Below are 23386 nucleotides of genomic sequence, written 5' to 3' on the forward strand. Positions count from 1 at the left end.
CATCTGTGTCTATATTTATGAAGGAATAAACTAAGAAAACTCTGAGAAAGTGCATGCTGGAACTACCGGAAAGTGTGAAGAGATTTAGCAAAAAACCTTATGTATGATCTAGAACAGTGGGTCTCATGTTCTGAAAGGGAAAAAATTTCTAAAGAACATACCAGGCAAACACACACAGGCAGTCAGAAACCTTTTATACAACCTCTAGTGTACTAGGGAACGTCAGCCTTTTCTCCCAGATGAGAACATGGCCACATCACGTTGATCCCTGCCTCAATCACTTCCAGGCAAAATTATCATAATTAACTGCAATTAGGTCAGAAAATGGAAGCAATTTCTCCAAAATCTCTATTCTAGCTTGGCAGAACACAGCAGCCTTTCTGCCTGCAAGAGACTTGCCTACTGTCAGTTCACAGCCCAGGTTGCAAGGGAGGGTCTCACAGAGTTCCCCAAAACTGCCTCTGCTGCTGCTGCCTCAGGGCAAACACAGTCCCACTGGTGACTGTTTCATCGTCCTTGAGCTGGTCATGGTCTACCCAAAAAAATGGATTTTCTCCAGCCAATGGAAATTTCAAAAAAAGACCCTAGATAACAACAGCCAGGAATAAAGCATACCTTCAGTTCATGGCAATCAGCTGTGTACCAGCCATCCAAAGGAGACCGCACTGATTTTGCCTTTACTCCACACCATTAGGACCCATACCATTTTTAACACTTCAGAAGATGCCTGAAAAGGGGGTGTACGTGTAAAACCACAAACACGAGAGCCAAAAAAAAACCCCAACAAAAAACCCTTCTCCAATTAAGGAAGGGTCAAGGCATAAAAATTCCAGAAAGACTCTTACAGATTTATCACCCTCAAGAACATTTACATATAACAGTGACTGGCAGTACAAAAAGTCCAAAGATTAGATAAAAATGTTGAGTGACACACACAAAATTTACAAAAGCAAGCTACAGCTACTCAACACTGCAAGCCCTTGTCTGCTGTATTTTCTGGCTTGCATACTATGGATGGTCAAGAGTTCACAAACAGTTGTATTGATTACAACAAAGACGACTGAGGAAATAAACAAAAACTTACATTTCTCTAAAAGGAACGGAAAATAACTTTTTTAAATTTCTAATGAAATCAGCAAAAGCTTCCAAAGTGCATTTCAAGACAATAATAGTATCCACAGACTGTTTCTGTGTCTGAAAAATAACAATTCAGTCTTATCAAATGTAGTACTCATTTTACAAAATAACAAGTTCCCCAGATTTTTCTTCTTCTGTTAGCACAGGCTGCCTTCTTGGAAATTATCACAACATCTTTTAGCTAATAATCCACTACAAATCAACCGCTCTAATGATGGAAATTTTGAGAAATGGTAAGCCATATATTCTATATAGAGAAATTAGTGTAAAATACAAGAACTCATGGAAGGGGAAGGTGGTATTTATTTACAAAGTCTCTGAATAAATTGGGTTTACCCACTAACACTCACTCTCTCATAGATTTCATTCATTTACATGCTCAAGTCTACATTCTCACAAGCATCAAGATGTATGTGCCCAAGCAGCCTGCACAGAGAAGACGAGATCATGGCTGTCGAGTCCATACCACGTCTCTGGGGTTCCTCTTCACTGACTAGCCAGCTTTCAGACAGACTCTTTTGTACCACTTAGGCATCATCAGCTGTTATGAGGTGGTTCTCAGCCTCAAAGTCTTGCTAAATTCAATTTCAAAAAAATCTTAGGCCAGTTGCTACCCACTGTCTGGTTTTTTCCTCACGTGGAATATATGTCAGTTTTCCTTGTGACCTAACAAGAGGAGGAATGGTATGCATCGTATGTCAAAGCCTTTTTCCACCTTCTTTGTGGTAGGATGGAGGGTCTTCTTCTGACAAGCCATTTGTGCATTGGCTTTATCAAAGCATGGGTCTTTCGGTCTTGAAAACCACATTCCTCAATTTTACTGCAGGGAATGTTGTCCTGGGAATGGTGTTCTTTGTTATCAACACAGGCCATGCTTTTAACTATTTTGGTTTGTTCAGCTGTTTCTTCTGGTGCTTATACACACATGCATTTCGACTCATACTGCATTCATAAATTCTTAGTATTAACTTCTACAAATCTCCACTTCTACACCAGCAGTGGTCAAGTGTGTCTAAGGGTGCTGTTACCTATCACTTTATGGACATGCACTGATACTCACTAGTCTTGACAGATGGATCTGAGGTTTTAAGAATCCTGAAATCATCATAAAGGCAGTCTGGCCATGATTTTAAAATAATTTAATCTAAAGTGTAAGAAGTCAGCAACCACTTCACTTTGCCCTCAGATTTCCACTGGGCAGAAACACATGTGCAAACTGTTGCTCTTCCCCTGCAGCAGTCCCAGTATTTTGAGTAAATTAGTAAGGATAGCTTGTCCAAGAGGACAATGCTTCAGTCATCCAAGCAGGATCACAAAATTTACTCGGTCTACAATCTGACAGCACCAGGTATAAACTTTATGAAATTTATTAACAATAGTTGAAAAATGCACAATTAACTAAACATATCCTTTCATTTTTGTTTTACAAGAATCCTGTAGAAGTTCCCACTCAGGAACACAAGGAATATTTACACACTCAATGTCCAGGCCAGCTGTCACCCCAGCAGACCGCCTTCATTTAAGGTGTGGTGCTTATTAACTTGGGTCTAATATCCACTTGCAAGGGAACTTATAGTAATGAATTATCTCCCACTTCTAATAACAACTTGAAATGGAAATAGAGTCCATGAGATGAAGGCAGTACTTTAGTCATGAACCTTTACCAATATACTAGGGAGTAGAACTTTGAACTTGTGGCTAATTACTGATTGGTATGCTGGTTCTGCATGTAAAAATCACTGTTACTTCAGCATGCACAGCGACAGCTCCAATTAATAGATAGAAAAACAATTCCTGGCAGAGAAAGCAAAACATGGCCAAACATGCTAATGCAGCAGTCTGTTCTTGAATCCACAAGTCTGGACTAAGTAAGTATAAGTATTTTTAAGCCTACATGAGGTTAAAAGGGGGGGGAGGGGGGGGGGGAAGGCAGTAATTTACAGCCACTGAGGATCTAAACTTCTTTTAAGATGAAGCAACTAATCTTCCTCCCTACTCCTTCATTTGTGTTTGCAAATTTAATAGAGAAGGTGCAAAGTAATCCTTGTTCTCTAAGTTAGCATGACATCTCTCATGATAGAGGCGATACAGGGAATGGCTCTAGCACACAATATATGAAGACAAAAGATAGGCCAGAGAGTATTTTTGGCTTGGTCCAGGAGTTATTCCATTTCCAAAACACACTTAGTCCTTTGTCGGTCCTTTAAAGTTTTAAACACAAACCAAAAATCATCACAACATTTTCCATTCGCATGCAGACAGATCTAAATACAAGTTTTTATAGCATGAACAGTGCAACTGTTTAGACAGGAGATCAGTTATGGGAAAAAAATATCTCCATTAGAGGGTAACACCCACTACCATTCCTAGAAAACACTCACACAGCTTGTTTAGAGAAGACTCCTAAATACTACCAAAAATCATGTGTGTGCTAGGAAGATGGGCAGAGAAAAGACTTGCATAATACACCACTCCATGAAAAGCTCAAGGAAGAACTTGTGGCTTTTTTAATCCTCTGTATTGTAAAGTTTTTAACAGTGCTAAGTAGTAGCTAAGGGCATCATTAGATCTGAAGAGAATTGCGCAGAAATGTGCCTTAGTGCAGTTTTACCTACTCCTAAATCTCTTGAGGGTAACAGATGACTACTGATCTTCTGAGATTGATGCTGACTGAGATCCGTGCTTCAGTAGTGAGTTTCAGGGATAGCTGAAAGCTGATCACACACTCCACAGATGTCAGCTGGGGGTGGCTCTAGTCAGATGCCTATCCCAAAAACAGAACACTTAAGTCTGAGATGCTTTGGGATCTAGCCAGTCTTGTAGTCTTCCTTCTTTCTCCTCTCCCCTCATTTATCTCATGCTCCTATAAAAATCATTCAGGCAGCCATATAGATGAAGTGACCAATTATCATAAAATCTCCCTGAAAACTCACTTTGAAATTATAAAGGATCTTATAACCAGAAAAGGACCTGTGTTGCGGCTTAATGCTGTCAATGCAGGAAAGTAACAGTAGACTCTGCAGTTATCAAGGGAGCAGATTGTCCGAGTTCAGTTACTAATTTTTACTTCATTCAGAAAAATATCAGGTTATTGCTTGGGTTAGAGAAGAAATGGGTTAGCCTTACAGGGAAAAAGAATTTGCTTATTTTTAGAGATAGGACAGGTTAGTCTAAATGTCAATAAAGAGATTTTAAGAACTCTTATTGAAACATCACCTGTGCTTTTCTTTCCGTTATAAGTCATCTTGTGGGAAGATAATGTTCTTTTACTGGTAATACGAAATTTTGGGCCAGCCAAAAATACAACAAGGAATTTTAGAAGTGCAGGGGGGGAAAGAAGAGTTCCAAGGGGCATATAGTTTTTAATCTTCCTAGAGAAGTTAATTTGAAACTTTTAGCTGGCTCCCATTCTTTGAACATCTGTTGGATATAGTTATCTTTTGTTTTGCTGAGAAATGTGAAGTCTTTTCTTATTCCAACTGACCTAATGTATTCAGAGAGTTACCAATAAAATGTGCTACCATATTCTTAAGCTTCTTTCAAAAATTGTGATCGTTTGTGCCATTCCAGATTTGCTACTACTAACCTCAGTATAGGTAAAGCTATCCAGTCTTTTCAGCTCCCACAATTTTTGTTTTGATTCATGCTCTTTAAATATTTTATCAAGGTCAACTGGGCACTTGTGCACAGTATTTTCTGAACAGTCTGTGCTTTTAGTCTATACTGATCAATTGGCTTCCTACAGAAATACCTGAGGAAGAAACCAGGAAACACAACTGACAATACAAGATAAAACAGTAAGTGGGTCAAACCGTGAAATGTGGTACCTTCTTTATGCTCAAAATCTTAAAAATAAAGATTGAAAATCTCAGCATTAGATACAGCTTAACCATTACTTATGGCCTCTTAATTCCTGGAGCCAGGAATAGCTGCTGGAATTCTACAGCCCAATTCCATCAGGCTAGATGATCAGAGTAATTCCTCTGGCATTAGTAAACATCTCATTATGAAAAAAGAAAAATGAAAAGACCAAGAAATTAAGGGCAAAATTTTTGTGCCCTACTCTCTTGATAAAACAAACAAAAAAATACCAAGCACATCCCCTATTACATCTCAACAGGATATCCATCTGTAAAGTCTCACCTTCCAGATGCTTTCCTCTACTATTTCATTGTCCTGCTAATCTCTGCAACTACCCCTAGGGGTTAAACAAAACACTGCACAATTTACTGTCAGGCTAACATTTTGAAGGATGGACAATACAAAAGGAAATATACTCTGGACAACAGTCAGTTTCAATATTACAATTGTAAGAAGCAGAAAAACAGAAGTGGATCAATTTGAACAACAACACTGAATGCAAAAAATGCACAAAAATAAATTAATAAAAACAAAAAGCATCTTGTATGGACACAATAGTAAAGAAGTAAATTTGCAAAAAATAAAAATCACAAATCAACGAGGAAGCCTACCAACCTCTTCCCCTCAAACAATCCAATTTTAATCACATTAATGTGGTCAAAACTTCAGACGACTATTTTTTTATTTTTATTTTTTTTTAAACATAGAAGTATGGAGTCAAACTACTACTACAGCTTCTTAGAGAAGTCCACAAAATGTTCTCCCCAGGCTTCAGTAGGGTGGCAAGGTTTCTTCTTACTAGGACTCACCTGGACACTAAAGAACCTTGCAAGCCTGTCAGTGAAGCAAGAGTCATTTTACTAAGTTACAGGGGGGTTGGACAGATTTGTAAATGAAGTCCTTTAAACTTGAAAGTCAGATCTCCTAACCAGTCACATGAAATGCTTGGGCTTTGAGTAGCTCAGCTATCTATTTGAACCCCTTTTGGTTCCACTGAAGCTGCGCAGCTAGAAACTACTGCCTGTTGCAATTAAAAGAGACTTAGTTGGGGGGGGGGGGGCTGTTGCAGAGATAACCCTCCCAAGAAGTTAATGCAGTTCTCACAATAAACAGGTCTACCAGATACCTGACAAAGGATGAGTTTTATTGGTATCAATTTCTATTGTTTGGTTTGGTTTAAGTGTGATTGAAATTAGATAGCACCTCTTTCCAACCTCCAGGTGCATTACAACAATACAAACAAGCAAAGAGTTGATTTAAAATATAAATAGAGGAATAACATACTTCCGTTATATAAGTGCAAAAGGACACTCATCAAGGAACAACAACAAAAAAAAAAGCATTTGGTTTTACACGGCTGCTATTCCCTTACTGGTTTACTATTTGCCATGCTCAAAAAACCCTTCTGAAGCCAGTGGCATGCAACTTGCGGAACATACTCACACCCTATATAAAAGTTTCTATGGCCCCAGCATCCTCATCCCACTTGAGCTTTACAAACTTTTTTGTTTTTAAGCTGCTGAAAATATGAAAATCTGGACAGATATAGGCAAACCAAGTGGAGGATACAGAAGAAACTAGTAAGAATTCATACCAGTTTACCCTATTAGGCCAAGAATACATTTCACAGCAACACATGCATAAACTAAGCACCCAACAGCCAACTTAATTATGTCCTGGATATTATTCCAGAATTCCCCAGTACTGCTTGGCTCTCCTTTTTGCCAGTTCCTTACCAGACACAGACAGCTATTAGATCCAACTCAAATGCGTACAATCCTCCAACTGCATGGTGTTAGCAAAATCATTTAAGGCTTCACCTTATGCTACAAATTGTAGCATTACTTATTCAGTCATAAGTATTACCTAAAAAAATCCTTACACCAGCAGAGTAAGTAACCAGTAAAATCATTGCAGTAAGTTCACATAACAAAATAAAATGTAGGGGTGGTTCAAACCCCTTTTATCCTCCCATGTTGGAAGCACCACATACACACATGTTCCAAGAAGTGAAGCAATACATGTATCATCCATACTTGGAAAACTACTCTAAGTTACTATGAATTTCTGTATATCTTCAATCTTTCCTCCAGATATGGAAAAAATTTCAGTCATAATTCCTATCTGGAAATATACAAAGTCCAAAATTTTACAAATAAAGCCATTTGAGTTGTCACAACACGGTCATGATCTTGAAAGTGTCTTAACTGAAAAAAATCCTCCTTTCACAGTAATCAGATAACTCAAAAGACAGAATATATATTCATGAAACCTTACAAAAGGAAAAACATCTTCTAACTTCTATGAAGAATATAGGCCAAAATCCCATGCATTTTTTTTTAAGTTTTAAGTAACTGTTTTAAATTTAGAGATGCTGTATTTCAGTAGAGCTAGCGAAGACAGGTTCATTTGCTGTGATAACATTTACTACAGAAATATTTTTATTTGCTGTAGCATCACCCTCTATTGCACAAGTAGCTATCTAGTAAGACAGAACTACTTGTGTTTCTCACCACTGTTATTTTGTCTCATAGGTTTTCCAAAGATCTCTGTTCATAAAACGTTTGTCAAAATGCACTCACACATAGCACCAGGCAAAGAGGAGATGAGAGACAGATGCTTCTGCATGTTAGTGGGCGGCATGGGAAAGAAGCTGGGGAAGAAGCTTTGCATCCAATCCATTATAGCTGTTTTCCTTTTAACCATCTAACAGCAGCTCACAAATTCACCCGAAATGCATTAAATCCTCTGAACTTATGAAATGATGCATTACTGAAGTCACAGCAGGGAAGCCAACTCAGTTTAGAGGGCATAAGAGACTAGCTCTAGAACAACTTTTTTCATTACAAGGTTACGGATAAAAAAACAAAGGTAATGTTTTAATGGAGTGAGAAGATGCACAGTCACAGAAGCAGCAAGGTAAAAGCACTATTTGTATTTCTCTCCGGAAGAAATTCCTTTCCAGAAAAATTCCTCTCAGACAGATTTTCTACCTCTAAAACACCAGAACAGATCAACAATCTCTTAGTTCCCTGCTCCAGCATGTTACCTTTCTTCCACGTATGCTCTCTTCAGCTACTTGAGTGCATGGCTCTTGGAATAAGCTAGCTGTCTAAGATCTGAAACTCAATTCCATCCTTTATAGATTCTATCACTGCAGCATTTATTACTGTAAAACTGAGGCTACAGTAAAGCTTGCAAGTTAAAGAAATAAATTCTATTTTTCCAATTTTTTCCTCTGCTTTAGATTGCTTCTCTTAATATAGGCCTTTACTGGTTGCAATATTTGTTGAAAGTACACAAAGTTGCAAATTCTACCAACCTATGTTCACATATGCCAACTACACATATATACACTGCAGGTACAGTACATGCGTATCTTACTAGTGTTCCAGTCTATCAAAGCACAAAATGGAAGACACTTCTATGTACTATCACCATGGGACAGAACTGAGGGAACAGAAAGTCCTTATCTAGCTCCATCTAAGCTATTGAAGGTGAAATCAGAGGTAAACGCATACAGCAAGAATGACTAAACACATAAATGGTCCAAAATTATTTGTTTTATTACATGAATACAAGACACTACAATCATACTTGAAGAGGCTATTATCAAATCTCTTCAGTGACAAAGCTTTCTGTCAAAGAGAACGAATAAAAACAAGCGCATAAATCACAAGAACGTGGCTTAAGGCCATTATCCCAGAGGATTACTGAATGGTTTTTGCATCCTCCCTCTTTACTTTTAGTACCTCCATCTTTGTTTTAATATTGTAGCTATTATTACCAGTGCTATCTGAAGACTAGAGTCCCCTGTCGTTACAAATGGCAAACAGAAAAACCCTCTCACTTGTTAAGAGAGAATCTAGGGTATGCTTTAAAGGTACATTCAGTAACCTTAGGATAAGAGTGTGTTTTTAATGAGTCCTGACAGCCTTGTCCAACTGTGTAATGCTTTAATTATTGAACACTGTACTGGGCATTATGGACTGTGGTTGCCAGGCTCCACCAAAGACCCATGGTTTTGCTGCACTAGCCATGGTGCAAATACTTAACGAAGTAACTACTCCTGTCCCAAGGTACTCACACAATCCAAAGGTACAATTAAGGAAAACAAGTGGCTAAAAGAGGGAAATATAGCTGAAGTATAGAGAAGACAGGGCAAGTATAGCAATCAGCGGTCACCACACATTTGGGGATGCAACAAGGGAGTAATCACTCTCATATAACACCACCGATTTCACTGACAATATTCAGAACATTCCCTAGGGACTACAGTATATAAACATCTCACAGTTGAACTCAAAATGAAAACAAGAGTTAAGGAAAATTATTCAATTTATGCATAATACAAATTAGGATTTTAACCTGGACTCCAGATAAAATGAGAAACTGATGCTTTGTGCAACCCTAAGCAGACAATTAAAAGATTTCACCCAGTAGCCCACAAATCTTACATAGGTCTTCATGCCACCTCACCCCTGCTGAAATTACAGACATCACTACAGACACACGCATGCTTCTCAATTTCTAAGAAGACTTTTCAGAATACACTTTTATGCATAAATAAAAAAAATAAAAAAAATCCCTAAACACCTAGCTTACCACCAACTTTTTTTTTTTTTTTTTTTTTTGCAGTCAGCAACTGCAATCTTTTGGTCTCAAGGCAACCCCTCTTTCCCAGAGACACACATTTGATCCAAAATGTGGATCAAAACTTGATTAGTAAAAAAATGCAGCTCCAAAGTAAAAGGTGGGGCCCAAAGACGAGAAGCAAAACCAGAAATGAGAGAGCCAGTGAGGAGGTGGAGGAGAAACATGAACATGCTCTTCTAATCTACTAATACAAGAACTTGAATACCGTTTATAAAACCAGAATGCTCTTCTTCCTGACTGCTAAGCCACTATTCTCTTAATGATGGGGAAGAAAGAAATTAGTTTAAAATCTTTAGTCCTAAATTTCTGCTTCAAAATTACTGTACTTTTCAGCAAGGCAGTTGCTGACTCAAGTAAAAAGCTTAGCAAAGCTGAGCAGTAATTAAGAGATTTCATTTACAACACAATTTCACATTTGTACAGGGGGAACTGTGCTTCTTATGACATGAAAGTTCCCATAATACTGAAAAGACGTCTGGAGATATAATACCATCTAAGTCTTTCATTTGCCCTGTGAAGTAAGCCATCACTTCTCATGGTAAGTAAATATGCACTTGAATAAAGACAACTATTGAAGGCAAAACTTAAGAGGTAATGAATACCACTCAAAGCCAAAGAAAATAGTTCTTGGAGCTTTTTAAGATCATGTATTCAAGTCCTGTTCCAAAATTCAAGTCAACAGGCGTCATGCCATTACATTCCTATATAGTTCAAGCAAGCCTCAATGGCTCTGCAATATGCCTAGTACAATTTCCTAAGTTGTATTTACAGAAATTAGATCTGTATCAGTTTACACTTTATTTCAAATCAGTGGTTTCAGTTTGTGAACCTCTGAATGGTTTACAGATGCACATGCAGATGGAAAAATAACAGGTATGAGTCTGTGTTTCCTAGTCAATCAAGAACTAAGAACCTTAGAAATTGTCTACAGATCACCACTTTTAGTCTAAATAATTTCATAGGAGTTAATGACCTTAAAGATGAGAATTTTGACGATGTAACTTTCCATACTTATCTTCACCTCAAAGAAAGTTTTTCCTAATAGATCCAGAGCAGCCACTACTTTTTGGTTTATTACATATAAACATGGGACAGACAGTTAGACATGTTGGTTTTAATTAGGTTCTTGCAGAACTTCCTCCTCCCATCTGTAGTTTAACAACGGCAAGACGTTTTGCACTAACTGTGCCAAGCCTGGATCAAGAATTTCTCCTTTATTTCAATAGTCAGTGTGTTTAAATAAATAAATATCTAAGAATCCAAAACTTCAGTCTACTTGTTAGCTACAGACATGCAGAGAGAGGAAAGAAAAACCCTACATTACGACAGCACCTTGGACATTCAGTGGTGCTTAGAGAGATTAATTAAGTGCACTGAGCACATCCCAATCTGCATTGTAGATATAACAAGTAATCTCAGATACAATTCTATACCAGCCCTTAGCAAAGCAGCTTCTAGGATACAGATCCTCATCTGCATCAAAAAGCTACTCCTGAGCCACAGAATTAGAGCAAAACTTCGCATATCTATATTTGTGTTCTGCCAGCAAAACAAGTAAGCCCAAAATTCTTAAAATCACAGCATCCCCTCCAGTTTTCACACCAAGTATAAGCCATAACAAGAACATCTTGAATGAAAATTAGTTCTAAATGAAAGCAAGAATACTTAGCACCTTTCTGGTGCATTTCATCTTTCAAAAACACTTTGCAAATATTAACGTGCCAAGACATAAAGGAGTCATTGTTTCAGTGAAAGGAAGTAAGAAAAGAGGATGCAGAATTTTGTAGCAAAATGGATGGGTGGCTGGCTGATACTTCAGTTTTGTATACTGTGGTTTCATTCCCATCTTAGCGACACATCAAAACAGGTTCTGCAGTACTACAACAGCAAAGGAATACTACATTACTGTGTATTGAGAGATCCTGGTAAACCTGGGTTACTTTCAACACCAATAGTTTTCCAACTGAAATTCTGGTTGCTTTTTTTAAATTAAGGCTGCAAAGGGTTTTTTTATTCTATAACACCATAAGAAAAACTTCTATATCCTTATTGAGAACAAAGTGTTTTTCCTTTGGAGTTCCCATTACTGCATTTCCAAAGGCACATATGCCCAGCACAGTCAAGATGCTAGATACAAAGCTGCAATTCGTTTAAGTTTGTCCATGTGCTGGTTTTGGCTGAGATAGAGTTAATTTTCTTCACAGTAGCTAGTATGGGGCTGTGTTTTGGATTTGTGCTGGAAACAGTGTTGATAAGAGAGGGATGTTTTCGTTGCTGCTGAGCAGTGCTTACACAGAGCCAAGGGCTTTTCTGCTCCTCAGCCCACCCCACCAGCGAGCAGGCTGGGGGGGGCACAAGGAGTTGGGAGGGGACACAGCCGGGACAGCTGACCCCAACTGACCCGAGGGATATTCCAGACCATAGGATGTCATGCCCAGCATCTAAAGCTGGGGGAAGAAGGAGGAAGGGGGGACATTTGGAGTGATGGCGTTTGTCCTCCCAAGTCACCATTACGCGTGATGGAGCCCTCCTTACCTGGAGACGGCTGAACACCTGCCTGCCCATGGGAAGTGGGGAACACATTCCTTGTTTTGCTTTGCTTGTGTGCGTGGCTTTTGCTTTACCTGTTAAACTGTCTTTATGTCAGCCCATGTGTTTTCCCACTTTTACTCTTCTGATCCTCTCCCCCATCCCACCGGGGGGAAGTAAGCCAGTGGCTGTGTGGGGCTTAGTTGCCAGCTGGGGTTAGACCAGAACAGTCCATTACATGCCCTGCTGAATTCTGTTTTCTTTTTTTAGGGTGCTTTGTGGCTCTTTAAGCATAGCTAACAGGAAAGCCTTATACAAAAAGATTCATCACAAAGCATTATCTGCTACATTCATGTTCATTGCGGGTATCTAATACTACTAACGTAGATCAACCTGGGATCTCTACCAAGAACTCCATACCATCCAGAAGCATCACTGTATCCTTGCCAATATTCTGCCACAGCATACACTGGTAACTGATGGATGGAGAACCACTCTCCAAGAGCAGAACTCTAACAGATCCTCATCTCTATTGGTTAGTACCTCACTCACTCCACTATTTAGCAGCACTGATTTCAGCAACAGAGCTCATAGTAAAAGTAAAGCAAGAATGGCAAAGTTTTTCACTTCTTTATTTGATGTTCAGCTCATTAAGGGCCCAGCTTGAAGCCCTGAGAACCTGGCAGAAACTCTCCCACTAGGGTTTTGAGTAGGGCCTTGAAAAATTAGGGACTTGAACTTGATAGAGAAAGGAATAGAAGCTAGTTAAGAGCAAGGAGCACAGATTTCATGTCCTCCCATAGTTCAGCCTAGTTTAGCAGGCTTGGTTACTAGTGGGAATTTGCACTGGGTTACCACAGTCAACTCAGACAGCCAGCAAAAAAAGCATGGAAGTTGGCTGCCAGGATGACATTTGACAGGAATATCTAACTGAAAACATTAGAGGGTATCATCTAACAATCTCCTTAGTAAAAGCAGAGAGGATTCAAAAATGGACCTGAGACAACATGAACAATTAGAGACTGATGTCTCACTACAGAGATTGAAGTCAGCATTACAAACAGCTCCTGAAAATGCTTCTCACTCTTAATAATGTTATCTCTGGCCCTCTAGAATACCAGTGCTTGATCCACTAAAACTTCACCAGAAATTCCATTTTGCTCTGATTAATCAAAGATACTAAGTCCTAAAAATGACAGCTGTACCTGACTCAAACCAGACCAAATAGAATGAGTACTTGGTGATCAAAAAAGTTGTGCCACAAACTCAGATATCCATGGTGAATACAGGTAAAGAAAAAGACACAAAACCACAAGAGAACTTGGATTTCTTGCTATCTGTGATGAATGACTTGGTTCCTGCCACGTTAGATGCATTTCACCTCCATAAATTACGATCACATGGCAGGTGCAGCTGGATCTGTCTCCATCCTGCTAAAGGTTTCTGTTTGGTTAGTCAAAAAAATTGGTGTTATATACTGCTGTTAAGATTTTACGTTAGCACTTTCAAGTCAAATATAAAAATGTACTTAAAATACCACATCAATTAAAAAACAATGTAACCTGACAGAGAAAACAAGTTGTGTCCCAGAACAACAGTGAATTTTTTTCAAAACTGTCCCAAGTTGCTGCTTCCAGTGGATCGCAACAGAGGAATACAGATTTTATTTTTTCCAAAGACATTTTAACAAAAAAAACAACAAAAAAAAACCCCAATAAATAAGCCAGTATTACTCAAATGACAAATTATTGAGATGAAAAGTACAATCTAAAAAAAAATTTATAAAAAGAAAGTACAAACTATCAGTTTTCAAACACTTCAGCACACTCTTACTTCTGTATTTTGTAAGCTCTTTTGGGCAGGCTTGGTTTCTCGCTTTGGGAATTTCTGACACCCCAGCTATGTTGGTTGATGGTGTGAAGAGTGACTGTTGATTGACGTAACTTGGCTAGCAGAAGCTGCCACAGTAGTCACAGTTATATTGGCAAAAAAAGTGCTTTTATCTGAATTGCTTCCATCATTTGTGGAAATTTTTTTTGCATGAATAAACACGAAGAAAACCAACGCAAGGAATTAAGAAATCTGTGTGCAGTTTCACGGCTGTGATGTTGCTGGGATGACGGAGGCATGGTGGGATGGCTTGCATGACTAGAGTGTTGCAATGGAGGGATACAGGCTCTTTAGGAAGGACACGTCAGAAAGACAAGGAGATGCAGTTGTCCTTTATCTGACAGAGCAGCTAGAACGCATGGAGCTTTGCCTGGGCATGGATGATGAGCTAAGTGAGAGCTTATGGGTAAGGATTAAAGAGCAGACCAGTATGGGGTGACACTGTAGTGGGCATCTGCTGTAGGCCAGCTGACCAGGAGGAACGAGGGGATAAGACCCTCTACAGACAGGTAGAAGCAACCTCACGTTCACAGGTCCTGGTCCTCACGGGGGACTTAAACCACCCCGGTATCTGCAGGAAGGAGAACACAGCCAGGGATAAGCAATCCAGGATGCTTCCTGGAGAGCACTGATGACAAATTCCTGAGCCAAGTGATTGAGGAGCCAACAATGACAGATGCTGTGCTGAACTTTATACTTACAAACAAGGAAGGTCTCCTTGGGGACATGACAGTCAAAGGCAGCCTTAAGCTGCAGTGACCATGGTGGCATTCAGGATCCTGAGAGGAGGGAGCAGGGCAAAAAACAAGATTACAGCCCTGGATTTCAGGATAGCTGACTTTTGTCTCTTCAGGGAAGAGTCCCATGGGATAGGGCCTGGAGGGAAGAGGGGTCCAAGGAAGTTGGTTGATACTCAAGGATCAAATCCTCCAAGCTCAAGAACCATTCATCCCAACAAGCAGGATGTCAGCCAAAAATGCCAGGAAGCCTACATGGATGAACAAGATGATCCTGGCAAAAAGTATACAAAAGGTGGAAGCAGGGACAGGTAACCTGGGAGGAATGCAGAGGTGCTGCATGAGCATGCAGAATGCAGTCAAAAAAGCCAGAGCCCACCTGGAGCTGAAACTGGCGAGGAATGTCAAAAATAAGTATCTGAAAGGAGGGTGTAAAGATGAAGCCAGATCCTTCTCAGTGGTGTTCAGTGACAGGAAAAGAGGCAATTGGGCACAAACTGAATACTGGGAGGGTGACTGAGCAATGGCGCAAGGTGGTGTTTCCCTCTTTGGAGATACTCAAAAGCCATCTGGACATTGTCTTGCAGAACCTGCTCTAGGTGGCCCTGCCTGAGCAAGGGGTGTGGACCAGATGACCTCCCTTCCAACCTCAACCATTCTGTGATTCTCCGAAAGCACTGCTGTGTCAGAAAACTTCCAGCCACGCACCACTATTTATATTGCTGTTTTATACCAGCCTTCCTCTTCCATAAAATACCCCTCAGGTACGCACAGAGTCTGCATATTTGTGCTTCACCCAGCATGAAGGGAGCCCTCTCTCAACCAAGGCCTCTAGGCATTTTAGTAACATGAATAAGTAACTGCTTTCTATACTACATTTGCAATTCCAGGAAAGTCAAGACGTTTTCCCAAATTATATTACGATCATGTATAGCATACTTAAAATATGAAAGCCTAGGAGAAAAGGAAAAGAAAGAAGAAAAAAAAAAACTTTAAAAAATCAAACTTTGGCCTTTCTCAATATACCAATGCCCAGTTGCAGGACAAATGAAACTGAGGAACAAAACCCAAATACAGAAAATAATATATACTGCAAAATTAATTATTTCAGAGAATTCTTGATACTAACTGCAGGTCCAGAAATCTTTATTACCGATGTATAAAACAATATTTTGTAGTCTGAGAACAGAAAGGGAAGAACCTCACCCATGAAAAATTTGAAGAACTTTAAGACAAAAAGAAGGACATCTGAAAAATTTGTTCTGTATCACGCTACATCACCTTCAGACACGTGTTAAATATGGATTTATCTCACTGCTGTTTCTCTCTCTTCTTCATTTCTCTCCACCCCTTCACCCTTAACAAATCCGACCAGCAGCACAGTGGGATACATGCCATACAAACATGGCAGTAGCTTTCTATTCAGACAGATACTGTGCCTGCCCCTGCTTATCACTGGTCAAAACAGATATAAAACAATGTCATCAATAAAAGCGCCACGTTTTTAACCCAGTTAGCATGTCTTTAATTCAGTGGAGACTCTGGTCTCCTTAATGTTCATTTACAGCGACTTCAGCTAAATGGCAGTGGCCTGTGCCAGTTTCCCTCTCCAGGCTATTAGCACCACCTGGACATAGATAAAACTCTACATAGTTAAAGAACACTAATCTACAAACTTTAAAGACCAAGATATATTTATTTCTTTATTCCTTCAAGCATTCTCCTATTTTCTTCCTCTTTAATTGTACTATTTTCTGGTTTTGAGCAGTAAAACACAGTCCTTTCTTCCTTTGGTCACAGCACTGCCTCTAAATGCACAAAGAGTATCTGTAAATTCTACTGTGATGGGTTTATTTTGCCATTTATCCAGTTGTCAACCAACTTTGTTTGTTTGAAGATGCACATAGATTCCGTATATTTATATTAAAATAATTGTTATATGCCAAGTATCATCAGGGACTTGGTTTTATCATCTAAGGCACAACTACATTAAGCAATAGTTCTTGCTAAAGACAGTGGTGTTTTCACATGCTTAAAGCACAGGGCAGTGACTCTTTCAAAAGAAAAAAAAAAAACAACATTCAGAAAAAAAAACAAAACCACAATAAAAAAACCAAAAACACACAAGAGTTCTGCTCTTTGCTTTTTGACTAACCACTTGGGCAACTTTGCTCAAATCACCTCACCTACAGTGCATCAGTTTATCTTTCTACAGTGTCATTTTCCTCACTCTAACCTGCTCTGTAAAGCATTCGAGAACCTATGGATTTATTTCCATAACATGCCTAAGACTAGAGAATTGGCAAAGCTATTCTGCATATGAAAAATACTGTCATCAATTTCAGTTCCTTGCATACTAGTGGCATAATATTACTATTTTTGCTCATATTGATGAAGAAAAAAAAAATGTTAGGAACATCTTTCTTCTCAGCCCATTCACCAACTGTGCACAGTTATTAACATTGTGATTGTAACATAAATCAAGATCTAAGCTTACTAAACAGTATTTCAGATGTTACCGGTATATGATGCGGTTTGATATACCTCAGGTGCCAGGTATGAGCACTGGCAAGAGAGCAGCGGCCACTGGCAGTATGAACAAGTTGAGATTTTACATCCAATTGCCCCAACAGGGCATGCAAAAGCAAGGGGCAAGGCTGTGGGTACCAACAATAGAGATGTAAATTCCAAGATGCCAAGAAGGCAGTACTGCGCATGGCTCTCCACTGTCCAAACCAGCTGGAAAGTGATCTGATTTTGGCCACGGAGGAATCATTCCCAAAGGAATGCCTTCATATGGAAAGAAGGTGTTCCAATGATGAAGGATCTGCATCGCTAATCTAAACAATGTGAGTTTGAATGACCCCAGAAGTTTGCTAGAAGCCACTATTTTAATCCAGCAGCCTTTAAGCTGCACTATCATTATAGTAAGAACAAGAGAAAAGGGAAGCAGACTGCAATATTTGGAAGGAAATGTAGTCACTTAAGCCACTGTTGGTATACTCTCCTCTTTACACCTGAGGTCTGAGCAGCAGCTATGGAAGGATGTGAATTTATTCTCATACACACTGCTTCCTTCTTAAAGTCATCTAAACTGCAAGACAGTTGCTGGACAATGAGTTGAAGACAGCTGCATCTCAAATGTTCTCAGCTTGTACATTTTATTGTTGCTCTCCGAGGTAATAGTACAGACCAAATTATTGGTTTGCATTCTGGACAGTAGTCTGAAAAACTTGGTATAAAATCAACAACATCAAGTACAAAAGCCTCCCTTTCCTACCCATCACCAAATGGTTTGGTTTAGCCACTAGCAGGTCCCATCTTCCAGTGGACTTAATACCAGTACTGATTCCCTCCCCCCCCGCTTTCTCCATTTACAGCATCCTGCATTTTGTCAACATAAATCTCAGTGAAGGAAGACATCCCAAACTAAAAGCTCTACCATTTCTTTAAACTTATCATTTTTTGCTTTGTGGAAGTTAATGTCAACATGCAACTTTCCTAGTACAAAAAATTGTTTACGACATCATCACCTACTGATTTCAACTACTTGGAAGAGTCACTGAAGAGGAACAGATTTCTCATAAATGTAGTTGATGTTAAAGAGCTCTGCAAGACAAAGATCAAGGATGTAAGTTATAAAGTATTGCAATAATAACAACAGAAAATGTCCACCTTTACAGGGAGCTCATTCTTCAATGCTCCAATTCCCTGCTTCGATAAAACAGCATCTAGTTGTATGGCACACTCAACGCTAAAGAATCCGAAACCACAGACAGTTGTACCTGTTTAAACTGGTAGGAACCATCTTTATCTTATTTAAGAAATCTCAAGCATGCCAGCCAATATTTTATCTTAGAAGACTTGTCTAACATGATAACCTCCCTGTGTTTAAATCTAAGTCACACTCTAGAACCAGTCTTAGGATTGAAAAAAGATGAGACTACAGAAATACAGAATTTAACTGCTGCTTGCAGAGCCTTATAGCTAATGTCAGTTCATTTTCTATAAAAACCAGGAAGCCTAGGACTCCCTTCTGTTAGAAAACAAATGAAAGCTAATATTCTTAAGAACAACATGATCTAAAGAACATATATTTGGGGATTTAATAATGCTAGAATGATTGGTTTTCATTTCTTATTTCTATCCAGTAGCATACACCTTTCTAGTACCTTCGGCCTGAAAAATATTGAATTAAGCAGATTCATACATTGAAGTCCAGTAGTTTCTGAACATAAAATTCCATCTGCAGTATTGATTAGCAGCAGTATTAACTGAAGACAGAAGGGAAAACAATCACCAAGGGAATTTAGTACTGAGGCGACTGAGGTTCAGGGGCACAGCAGGGGAGTCAGAGAGAGGAGGAAAGTGAAACCTAGCCAGGAGGAGCTGGGTTATCAGCTGGATAGCCTGAATATCAGCTGGAAACTTTATCTCATTTGAACAGTTCATGATTCTTTGTGCTCCCCCCCCATTCCACCATTCAACAGCAATTTTTATTCCAGGATGAGAACGATTCTTTTCTCCAAACAGACAAATTCATTTCCACGTCCCTAAACAAGTACAAAAGTCCATCTGGAAATTGTGAGAAAAGAAAGAGTTTCATATTTCAAAAAAAAATAAAAAAAACTTAGCTCAGGTTCCACAATTCCTTTCCTTCACTTCTCTACCCTTTCTCTCCTCTTCCTCCTCCTCAAAACAAAAATCCTTCATTCTTCTTCTCTGTATTTAAATGAAGATTGCTCAATAACATAGTTTTCTGGTTTTCTCCTAGTCCTAAGTCTTAGCTGTCAAATACCTACCAGGAGGTAAAATCCAAAAGCTAATGATACAACTGAAATGATGGCATTTTGACTGTAAATATAACATTCTGGGATAAACTTTAGAGGAACTATTGAAAGCTGCAATTGATGACAACTCAACTTCCCTGGAAGTTTTAAGCAGCAGAAAATTTCTGGTGAAGTAAATAGAGTGGTGCTTAAAAAGATTTTTATTTTTTTTTCTGAACGTAAGTTTTCTTGTGAAAGTGTATCAGTGCCAGAATGTGAAAGCAGGCTCAAACAGATATGGGTGTTGCCCTTCTGATTTAAGAAAGCTGTGGTTCTGGTGTTAGCACTGCTACTTGCAGTTTTGCCAAGCAACAGCAGATCAAAAATTATTACAATTTCTATCATCTTCACAGACACCCGGGAAAACAGTAAAACAGTAAAGCCAGACACTGTTAATTGATGTGACCCTTGACTAGCTGCCCCTCAGGCAGCGTGCAAGGGGTCTGGGTCAACATGCGCAACTGTTCCCCGAGGACAGAAAATTGGTGTAGATGTGGAATAACAGAAATGACTCATCAATACTCAAAAATGCATGGGAGAAGAGTAGAGCGGTAGTGGCATCTATCTCCTCGTAGCACTGGTCAAGAGATCAGAGGCATAAGGACAGGGAACTCTATCCCTAAAAAGTCAGCTATTTCTTTCTATTATTTTCAAGTGTACCTGTCTTACGCGGAGGTTAGTGAGGAAGATTGCATTCTGCCGGCACTGTCTGAGATTTCCAGCTTCCTCCATCATCAGGCTTATGTGTTTACATTCGGCTTTTTGCTATAGCATTGGATAAAATTGCAAGAAGAACCCCAGCAATGTCTAAGTGTAGCTTCTACCCAGTTAACTCCATTGTTGTGAAAATAGTAGCTATATCCCGGAAAGAACAGTGATGTGGATACTACTGTAAGCATTGTTATATCAGACCTGGTCTGATCCGCACGTTAGAACAGGTAATGGAACTATTTTACACAGTTTGCTTCTAATTCTGACACAGATGGCACTTGAACAAGGATTCCAGCCTTGGCAGTTTTGCTTCAGAGTCAGTGCCAAGGCCAGGATAATCCTTTCTAGCAATTTTCTCCTTGATTTTTGAGCCACCAACCTCCGTATAAAATAGCATTTGTTATCTGCTACTCCCCTTCTACAGCCATGCATTGAACAAGCTTTGACAAGACACAGGATAGACCTTCAAATACTGAGCCAAGTGACACCAAAGAGAGCCATGAATCCCTACAAGGTACAAAGTTCATTTCTTAACCCTTATCTTCAGGTGGGTGTACCACAAGGACAAGAAAATTAGCGATCCAATGAAAAAGCAAGAAAAGGAAAAGTAAAGTTACCTTTCTTGATGGTAGTTCTGACTCTCCAGCTCTTAAATTACGCCAAGTGTGGGATAATGAACAATGACTGTTTTTTAAAGCTAGCATTCCCTACAAGAAGAAAGATGAGGCAAACCCAGACAACTAACAGAGAAAAAATAGCGCATGTGCTCCTGTGTGTATATTTCCTTACACAAAACTACTTTTCAGAAAGTTTTTTAGCCATAGAATTAGGCAAATAACCAACATAGCTAACTCTGGAAAGAATGGAGACAAACTCACGAAGAATAACCAACTGTAAACTTGCACTGGCCATTATGTCCTCTTCTCACACAAGTCAATATTAATGGCACACTTTGGTTATAGGAAAAATAGATACACCAGAAATCTCATATCCTTAAAATGGATATTTTTTTAATTTATTCTAATGCAGTTGATGAGAGGTCTTCAATCAAGGCTGGCAAGAGCTCATTAACACAGGCTTTCATACAAGGCAGGGGAAGAAAAAAAAAGGAACAGCAGTTCTGGATCTAGACAAGCACTCCCATCAACATCGATATGAGTTTGCACGTAGATCAAGTTTAGCATACAGTGCAAAGACTTTGGAGTCAGGTTATGAATTTTACCCATTATTAGCCTTTATAAACATCAAGCAAAATGGCTTGGGTTTTGTTGGTTTTGTGTATGTGCGAGTTTGTTTAAGATTGCTCTTATAAAGGCACACGTACAAAAAAAGAAATCAGAGAGAGGATGAAATAGAAGAGTATTCCAGTAAGGGTCTATTGACAATTGGTCATTTATTTCAGGAAAAAATAAAAAATACACATTTGAGCAAGAAATAGTCACACAAGTAATAGTTTGGAGGATTGTTCCTTCAAAATCATTATATTTAAGAACACTTCAGTTCACCGATTTACATGCACATGGGAGATGCCTAGTTTTACCAGTTTTCTAAAATAATTCATTCAGAAGGAATACTACTTTTGCTAATATTAAATCCTACACACTGAAATTTCACATCAAGCCTCTGACAGATCCTAATGTTGCCAACAGACACGCAGTCATTCACCACTGCTCTGCGCTTTGGCTTTCTGAGGACTGTGTTTTGGAATTCCTGTAGATTGAATAGCTGGCATAGAGAATTCAACATATTAGTAATACTATTTTCAGTGCTACTTCAAAGAAAACCAGTGCTTATTTCTCCAGACCTGAAAAAACTTACAAACTTTTCATGTCATCTAAATAGAGAAACAAAAAAAGTTGTCATGCATATTTCAGATATTAAAAAAAATAAAATCTTGCTACATACTGCCATCCAAATACCTCCAAGCTATGCATTCCTTGCCAGTAACTGAGAAGGGGGTATGTACTTTGAACAGGAAAGATGCAACACACAACATAAATCAAAAATTGTGATAATTAAACATCAACAGGGCGGAGAAAAGGAACCTGCTACCACAGCGGGCAATTAAAAGACCAAAAAAAAAAATATCAAAACCAACCTACCAATCCAATTATCCATCAGAGACTCTGCAGTTACTGCGGCTTCTACATGACTCGCAGCCTTGCTGATCAAGGGCCGTCACAGGACACCTAAGAAATAAGAATTTCACATTTCAAACTTGGAATACTTATCAGCAATTTGCAGTTTTCAAGAAGCTCAGGGATACCTGTTCCACCTCAGTCATTTCTCCATTTAAAAAACTGCAACACAGTGAGGACATTCGGGTTTTGTTTTTTGTTTTCTTTTTTTTAACGTGTTCTGTTCTTACAAGTAAACTAGCCTTTGATAACCTATCTCCATTGGCAGCAGGGAGCAGAATGACTTTGTTAGAAGATCTCCCCTGCCCTGAACTCATCACCTGAGTTTATACATGCAATTTTTCCCCCAAGCTTACAGTATAACGATGGAGGTCTATAAAGCGAGAAAAAAAAAGCCTTCATTTCATAAGTCTTATTACAATAGTCTGTGCATTTTCACCACTGAATGGGGGGGAAAAAACAACCAATCCAAACTAGTCCCCCTAGCGTACCTTTGCAGTAGGAGTCTAAAGAGTATGTGGCAAATCACTGTCCTGTATTTTTGCGTGAAGCTATCTTTTTTTTTTCCTTCAATAGAAGACATAACCACTTACAGAAACTGCAGGGAAACTAGGCACCCTTTCAATCAATTTATCTAATTTCCCGCTGTTTCTATTTCTGAACAATTTAAAAAAAAAATGTTGTGCAAAGAAAATTAATATGTATGCAGAAAATTTCATTAAATAAAATAAGCTGACCTGTTGGCAATTGCCAGGTCTGGTTTTAACACAGTACTTTGTTTAGCCCAGTGCTTTCTGTTCCTTCTAGCGCTGAAATTGTATGAAAAAGCTAACAATGTTTAAAAGACATTTGATTCATTGTCATTTTCATCCTGGCATCGATACCTTCCAGAATACAT

At 38.9% G+C, this 23386-nt stretch overlaps 1 protein-coding gene across 3 annotated transcripts in view; it reads right to left on the reverse strand.

Moving 5' to 3' along the window:
- The window catches only part of LARGE1 (LARGE xylosyl- and glucuronyltransferase 1), a 291152-nt gene extending 268613 nt beyond the window's left edge, over positions 1-22539 (reverse strand). For all 3 annotated transcript variants that reach the window (XR_007508668.1, XR_007508669.1, XM_049821626.1), the window contains exon 1: positions 22453-22539. The gene's annotated coding sequence lies outside the window, so the exon portion shown is untranslated. The remainder of the gene's footprint in view (positions 1-22452) is intronic.
- Positions 22540-23386: the final 847 nt, after the last annotated feature.

Source organism: Accipiter gentilis, chromosome 18 (assembly GCF_929443795.1).
Source record: "Accipiter gentilis chromosome 18, bAccGen1.1, whole genome shotgun sequence".
NCBI lineage: Eukaryota > Metazoa > Chordata > Aves > Accipitriformes > Accipitridae > Astur > Astur gentilis.